General features: G+C 19.8%; 1 protein-coding gene across 2 annotated transcripts in view; it reads right to left on the bottom strand.

Moving 5' to 3' along the window:
• The window catches only part of stx11a (syntaxin 11a), a 9,562-nt gene that overhangs the window by 1,227 nt on the left and 835 nt on the right, over positions 1–7,500 (bottom strand). The gene's annotated exons all lie outside the window — the stretch shown is intronic.

The following is a 7,500-nucleotide window of genomic DNA, read 5'->3' as shown; positions in this document are numbered from 1 at the left end:
TGTAATTCATTGTATTGAAACTATTATTACCAATTTATAATATTTGACATTTTCACTCATTTATAATTGAATAAATATTCATAAACAGCTCAACTATACACGTGTCACATTTCACAACATTGTTTTTAAACTTATTTCCAATTAATTGTGTTCAAGCATTTTTTTGTGGATTAATTTTTAATTAATTAAAATGATCTATTTATGGATACATTTTAGGGTAAATTAAAAATATTTGACCATTTTACTATTTTTTTTAAATGTAATTTAATTTAATCATTCATTAAATTGTACAAATAATTCCTGAATGTGTCACAATTTAAAATTGTATTGAAACTATTTATTCAAGGGTTTATTTCAGGCCCAATTTATAATATTTGACATTTTCACTCATTTATAATTGAATAATTATTCATAAACAGCTCAACTATACACGTGTCACATTTCACAACATTTTTTTTAAACTTATTTCCAATTAATTGTGGTCTAGCATTTTTTTGTGGATTAATTTTTAATTAATTAAAATGATCTATTTATGGATACATTTTAGGATAAATTTAAAATATTTTTCCATTTTTAAATTTTTTTTTTAAATGTAATTTAATTTAACCATTCATTAAATTGTATAAATAATTCCTGAATGTGTCACATGTTAACACATATTTTTAATTCATTGTATTGAAACTATTATTACCAATTTATAATATTTGACATTTTCACTCATTTATAATTGAATAAATATTCATAAACAGCTCAACTATACACGTGTCACATATCACAACATTTTTTTTTAAACTTATTTCCAATTAATTGTGTTCTAGCATTTTTTGTGGATTAATTTTTAATTAATTAAAATGATCTTATTTATGGATACATTTTAGGGTAAATTAAAAATATTTGACCATTTTACTATTTTTTTAAATGTAATTTAATTTAATCATTCATTAAATTGTATAAATAATTCCTGAATGTGTCACATGTTAACACATATTTTTAATTCATTGTATTGAAACTATTATTACCAATTTATAATATTTGACATTTTCACTCATTTATAATTGAATAAATATTCATAAACAGCTCAACTATACACATGTCACATTTCACAACATTTTTTAAAAACTTATTTCCAATTAATTGTGTTCTAGCATTTTTTTGTGGATTAATTTTTAATGAATTAAAATGATCTATTTATGGATACATTTTAGGGTAAATTAAAAATATTTGACCATTTTACTATTTTTTTAAAATGTAATTTAATTTAACCATTCATTACATTTTATAAATAATTCCTGAATGTGTCACATGTTAACACATATTTTTAATTCATTGTATTGAAACTATTATTACCAATTTATAATATTTGACATTTTCACTCATTTATAATTGAATAAATATTCATAAACAGCTCAACTATACACGTGTCACATTTCACAACATTTTTTTAAAAACTTATTTCCAATTAATTGTGTTCTAGCATTTTTTTGTGGATTAATTTTTAATTAATTAAAATGATCTATTTATGGATACATTTGAGGGTAAATGAAAAATATTTGACCATTTTACTATTTTTTTAAATGTAATTTAATTTAATCATTCATTAAATTTTATAAATAATTCCTGAATGTGTCACATGTTAACACATATTTTTAATTCATTGTATTGAAACTATTATTACCAATTTATAATATTTGACATTTTCACTCATTTATAATTGAATAAATATTCATAAACAGCTCAACTATACACGTGTCACATTTCACAACATTTTTTTTAAACTTATTTCCAATTAATTGTGTTCTAGCATTTTTTTGTGGATTAATTTTTAATTAATTAAAATGATCTATTTATGGATACATTTTAGGATAAATTAAAAATATTTGACCATTTTACTATTTTTTAAATGTAATTTAATTTAATCATTCATTAAATTTTATAAATAATTCCTGAATGTGTCACATGTTAACACATCTTTTTAATTCATTGTATTGAAACTATTATTACCAATTTATAATATTTGACATTTTCACTCATTTATAATTGAATAAATATTCATAAACAGCTCAACTATACACGTGTCACATATCACAACATTTTTTTTTTAAACTTATTTCCAATTAATTGTGTTCTAGCATTTTTTGTGGATTAATTTTTAATTAATTAAAATGATCTTATTTATGGATACATTTTAGGGTAAATTAAAAATATTTGACCATTTTACTATTTTTTTAAATGTAATTTAATTTAATCATTCATTAAATTTTATAAATAATTCCTGAATGTGTCACATGTTAACACATATTTTTAATTCATTGTATTGAAACTATTATTACCAATTTATAATATTTGACATTTTCACTCATTTATAATTGAATAAATATTCATAAACAGCTCAACTATACACGTGTCACATTTCACAACATTTAAAAAAAAAACGTATTTCCAATTAATTGTGTTCTAGCATTTTTTTGTGGATTAATTTTTAATTAATTAAAATGATCTATTTATGGATATATTTTAGGGTAAATTAAAAATATTTGACCATTTTACTATTTTTTTAAATGTAATTTAATTTAATCATTCATTAAATTTTATAAATAATTCCTGAATGTGTCACATGTTAACACATATTTTTAATTCATTGTATTGAAACTATTATTACCAATTTATAATATTTGACATTTTCACTCATTTATAATTGAATAAATATTCATAAACAGCTCAACTATACTAGTGTCACATTTCACAACATTTAAAAAAAAAATTATTTCCAATTAATTGTGTTCTAGCATTTTTTTGTGGATTAATTTTTAATTAATTAAAATGATCTATTTATGGATACATTTTAGGATAAATTAAAAATATTTGACCATTTTACTATTTTTTTAAATGTAATTTAATTTAATCATTCATTAAATTTGATAAATAATTCCTGAATGTGTCACATGTTAACACATATTTTTAATTCATTGTATTGAAACTATTATTACCAATTTATAATATTTGACATTTTCACTCATTTATAATTGAATAAATATTCATAAACAGCTCAACTATACACGTGTCACATTTCACAACATTTTTTTTTAAACTTATTTCCAATTAATTGTGTTCTAGCATTTTTTTGTGGATTAATTTTTAATTAATTAAAATGATCTATTTATGGATACATTTTAGGGTAAATTAAAAATATTTGACCATTTTACTATTTTTTTTAAAATGTAATTTAATTTAATCATTCATTAAATTGTACAAATAATTCCTGAATGTGTCACAATTTAATATTGTATTGAAACTATTTATTCAAGGGTTTATTTCAGGCCCAATTTATAATATTTGACATTTTCACTCATTTATAATTGAATAAATATTCATAAACAGCTCAACTATACTAGTGTCACATTTCACAACATTTTTTTTAAACTTATTTCCAATTAATTGTGTTCTAGCATTTTTTGTGGATTTATTTCACAACAGTTTTATATTTTTATTGACCTTTGTACTCATTTTCTATAATAATTAATTTGATATTCAAGCCAATATTAATAGGTCTTCAATATCTTAAATATAAATGTTTCACATTTCACAATGTATTACTTTTATTTATTCATTTTTAATTAATTAAAATGATCTATTTATGGATACATTTTAGGGTAAATTTAAAATATTTGACCATTTTACTATTTTTTTAAATGTAATTTAACTTAATCATACATTAAATTGTACAAATAATTCCTGAATGTGTCACATTTGAATACGTATTTTTAATTAATTGTATTGAAACTATTTATTCAAGGGTTTATTTCAGGCCCAATTTATAATATTTGACATTTTCACTCATTTATAATTGAATAATTATTCATAAACAGCTCAACTATACACGTGTCACATTTCACAACATTAAAAAAAAAAAACTTATTTCCAATTAATTGTGTATTTAAGCATTTTTTGTGGATATATTTCACAAAAGCTTTATATTTTTATTGAACTTTGTACTCATTGTCTGTAATAATTAATTTTATATTTATTTATTAAATATGCCCTAAATAGCTTAAATATTAATGTTTCACATTTCACAATGTATTACTTTTAATTATTTAAAATTATCTATTTATGAATTGATTTTGGGGCAAATGTATAACATTTGACCATTTGACTATTTAAAAAAAAATGTAATTTAATTTAAGAATTCATTAAATTTTATAAATAATTCCTGAATGTGTCACATGTTAACACATATTTTTAATTCATTGTATTGAAACTATTTATTCAAGGATTTATTTCAGGCCCAATTTATAATATTTGACATTTTCACTCATTTATAATTGAATAATTATTCATAAACAGCTCAACTATACACGTGTCACATTTCACAACATTTAAAAAAAACATATTTCCAATTAATTGTATTTAAGCATTTTTTGTGGATATATTTCACAAAAAAATTATATTTTTATTGAACTTTGTACTCATTTTCTATAATAATTAATTTGATATTCAAGCCAATATTAATAAATAGGTCCTCAATATCTTAAATATAAATGTTTCACATTTCACAATGTATTACTTTTATTTATTCATTTTTAATTAATTAAAATGATCTATTTATGGATACATTTTAGGGTAAATTTAAAATATTTGACCATTTTACTATTTTTTTAAATGTAATTTAATCATACATTAAATTGTACAAATAATTCCTGAATGTGTCACATTTTAATATGTATTTTTAATTCATTGTATTGAAACTATTTATTCAAGGGTTTATTTCAGGCCCAATTTATAATATTTGACATTTTCACTCATTTACAATTGAATAATTATTCATAAACAGCTCAACTATACACGTGTCACATTTCACAACATTTAAAAAAACAACTTATTTCCAATTAATTGTGTTCTAGCATTTTTTGTGGATTTATTTCACAACAGCTTTATATTTTTATTGACCTATGTACTCATTTTCTATAATAATTAATTTGATATTCAAGCCAATATTAATAGGTCCTCAATATCTTAAATATAAATGTTTCACATTTCACAATGTATTACTTTTATTTATTCATTTTTAATTAATTAAAATGATCTATTTATGGATACATTTTAGGGTAAATTTAAAATATTTGACCATTTTACTATTTTTTAAAATGTAATTTAACTTAATCATACATTAAATTTGATAAATAATTCCTGAATGTGTCACATTTGAATACGTATTTTTAATTAATTGTATTGAAACTATTTATTCAAGGGTTTATTTCAGGCCCAATTTATAATATTTGACATTTTCACTCATTTATAATTGAATAATTATTCATAAACAGCTCAACTATACACGTGTCACATTTCACAACATTTAAAAAAAAAACTTTTTTCCAATTAATTGTGTATTTAAGCATTTTTTGTGGATATATTTCACAAAAGCTTTATATTTTTATTGAACTTTGTACTCATTTTCTGTAATAATTAATTTTATATTTATTTATTAAATATGCCCTAAATAGCTTAAATATTAATGTTTCACATTTCACAATCTATTACTTTTAATTATTTAAAATTATCCATTTATGAATTGATTTTGGGGCAAATGTATAAAATTTGACCATTTTACTATTTAAAAAAAAAAGTAATTTAATTTAATAATTCATTAAATTTGATAAATAATTCCTGAAATTGTCACATGTTAACACATATTTTGAATTCATTGTATTGAAACTATTTATTCAAGGATTTATTTCAGGCCCAATTTATAATATTTGACATTTTCACTCATTTATAATTGAATAATTATTCATAAATAGCTCAACTATACACGTGTCACATTTCACAACATTTTTTTTTTTAATTTATTTCCAATTAATTATATTTAAGCATTTTTTGTGGATATATTTCACAACAGCTTTATATTTTTATTTAACTTTGTACTAATTTTCTGTAATAATTAATTTGATATTTAATCCAATGTTATTAAATATGTCCTAATTAGCTTAAATATTAATGTTTCACATTTCACAATGTATTACTTTTAGTTATTTAAAATGATCTATTTATGGATCAATGTTTGGGTAAATTTAAAATATTTGACCATTTTACTAATTTTTTAATTTAATCATTCATCAAATAAATAAATAAATAAATAATTGCTCAACAGCTTTATGATGAAATTGTTATTGAACTTTGTACTCATTTTCTTTAATAATTAATTTGATATTTAATCCAAAATTAATAAATAGGTCCTCAATATCTTAAATATTAATGTTTCACATTTCACAATGTATTACTTTTAATTGTTTATTTTTAATGAATTAATATGATCTATTTCTGGATTGATTTTTGTGCCAATTTATAACATTTGACCATTTTACTATTTTTTAAAATGTAATTGAATTATTCATCAAACTGTATAAATAATTGAACATTTTAATACGTATTTTTAATTCGTTGTATTGAGACTATTTATTCAGGGATTTATTTCAGGCCCAATATATAATATTTGACATTTTCACTCATTTATGATTAAATAATTATTCATAAACAGCTCAACTATACACGTGTCACGTTTCACCACATTTAAAAATAAATAAAGTATTTTCAATAATTTTTTTGTGGATTTATTTCACAACAGCTTTATATATATATATATATTTTTTTCTTTTTACTCATTTTCTGTAATAATTAATTTGATATTTAATCCTCAATAGCTTGAATATAAATGTTTCACATTTCAAAATGTAGTACTTTTAATCATTTATTTGTAATTAATTAAAACAGATTTTTGGCCCAATTTATAATATTTGACCATTTTATTATTTAATTTTTTTAAATTATTTTAATCATTCATACAATTTTATAAATAATTCCACATTTTAATACGTGTTTTTAATTCATTTTATTAAGACTATTTCTTTAAGGATTTATTTCAGGCCCAATTTATAATATTTGACATTTTCACTCATTTATAATTGAATAATTATTCATAAATAGCTCAACTATACACGTGTCACATTTCACCACATTTAAAAATAAATAAAGTATTTTCAATAATTTTTTTGTGGATTTATTTCACAACAGCTTTATATTTATATTTTTTTAAACTTTTTACTCATTTTCTGTAATAATTAATTTGATATTTAATCCTCAATAGCTTGAATATAAATGTTTCACATTTCACAATGTAATACTTTTAATCATTTATTTGTAATTAATTAAAACAGATTTTTGGCCCAATTTATAATATTTGACCATTTTATTATTTAATTTTTTTAAATTATTTTAATCATTCATAAAATTTTATAAATAATTCCACATTTTAATACGTATTTTTAATTCATTTTATTAAGACTATTTCTTCAAGGATTTATTTCAGGCCCAATTTATAATATTTGACATTTCCACTCATTTATAAATTGAATAATTATTCATAAATAGCTCAACTATACACGTGTCACATTTCACCACATTTAAAAATAAAGTATTTTCAATTAATATTTTGTGGATTTATTT

This window comes from Nerophis lumbriciformis, linkage group LG29 (genome assembly GCF_033978685.3).
Source record: "Nerophis lumbriciformis linkage group LG29, RoL_Nlum_v2.1, whole genome shotgun sequence".
Lineage (NCBI taxonomy): Eukaryota > Metazoa > Chordata > Actinopteri > Syngnathiformes > Syngnathidae > Nerophis > Nerophis lumbriciformis.
Note: the sequence above shows the minus strand (reverse complement) of the source record. Positions and strands in the feature narration are given on the sequence as shown.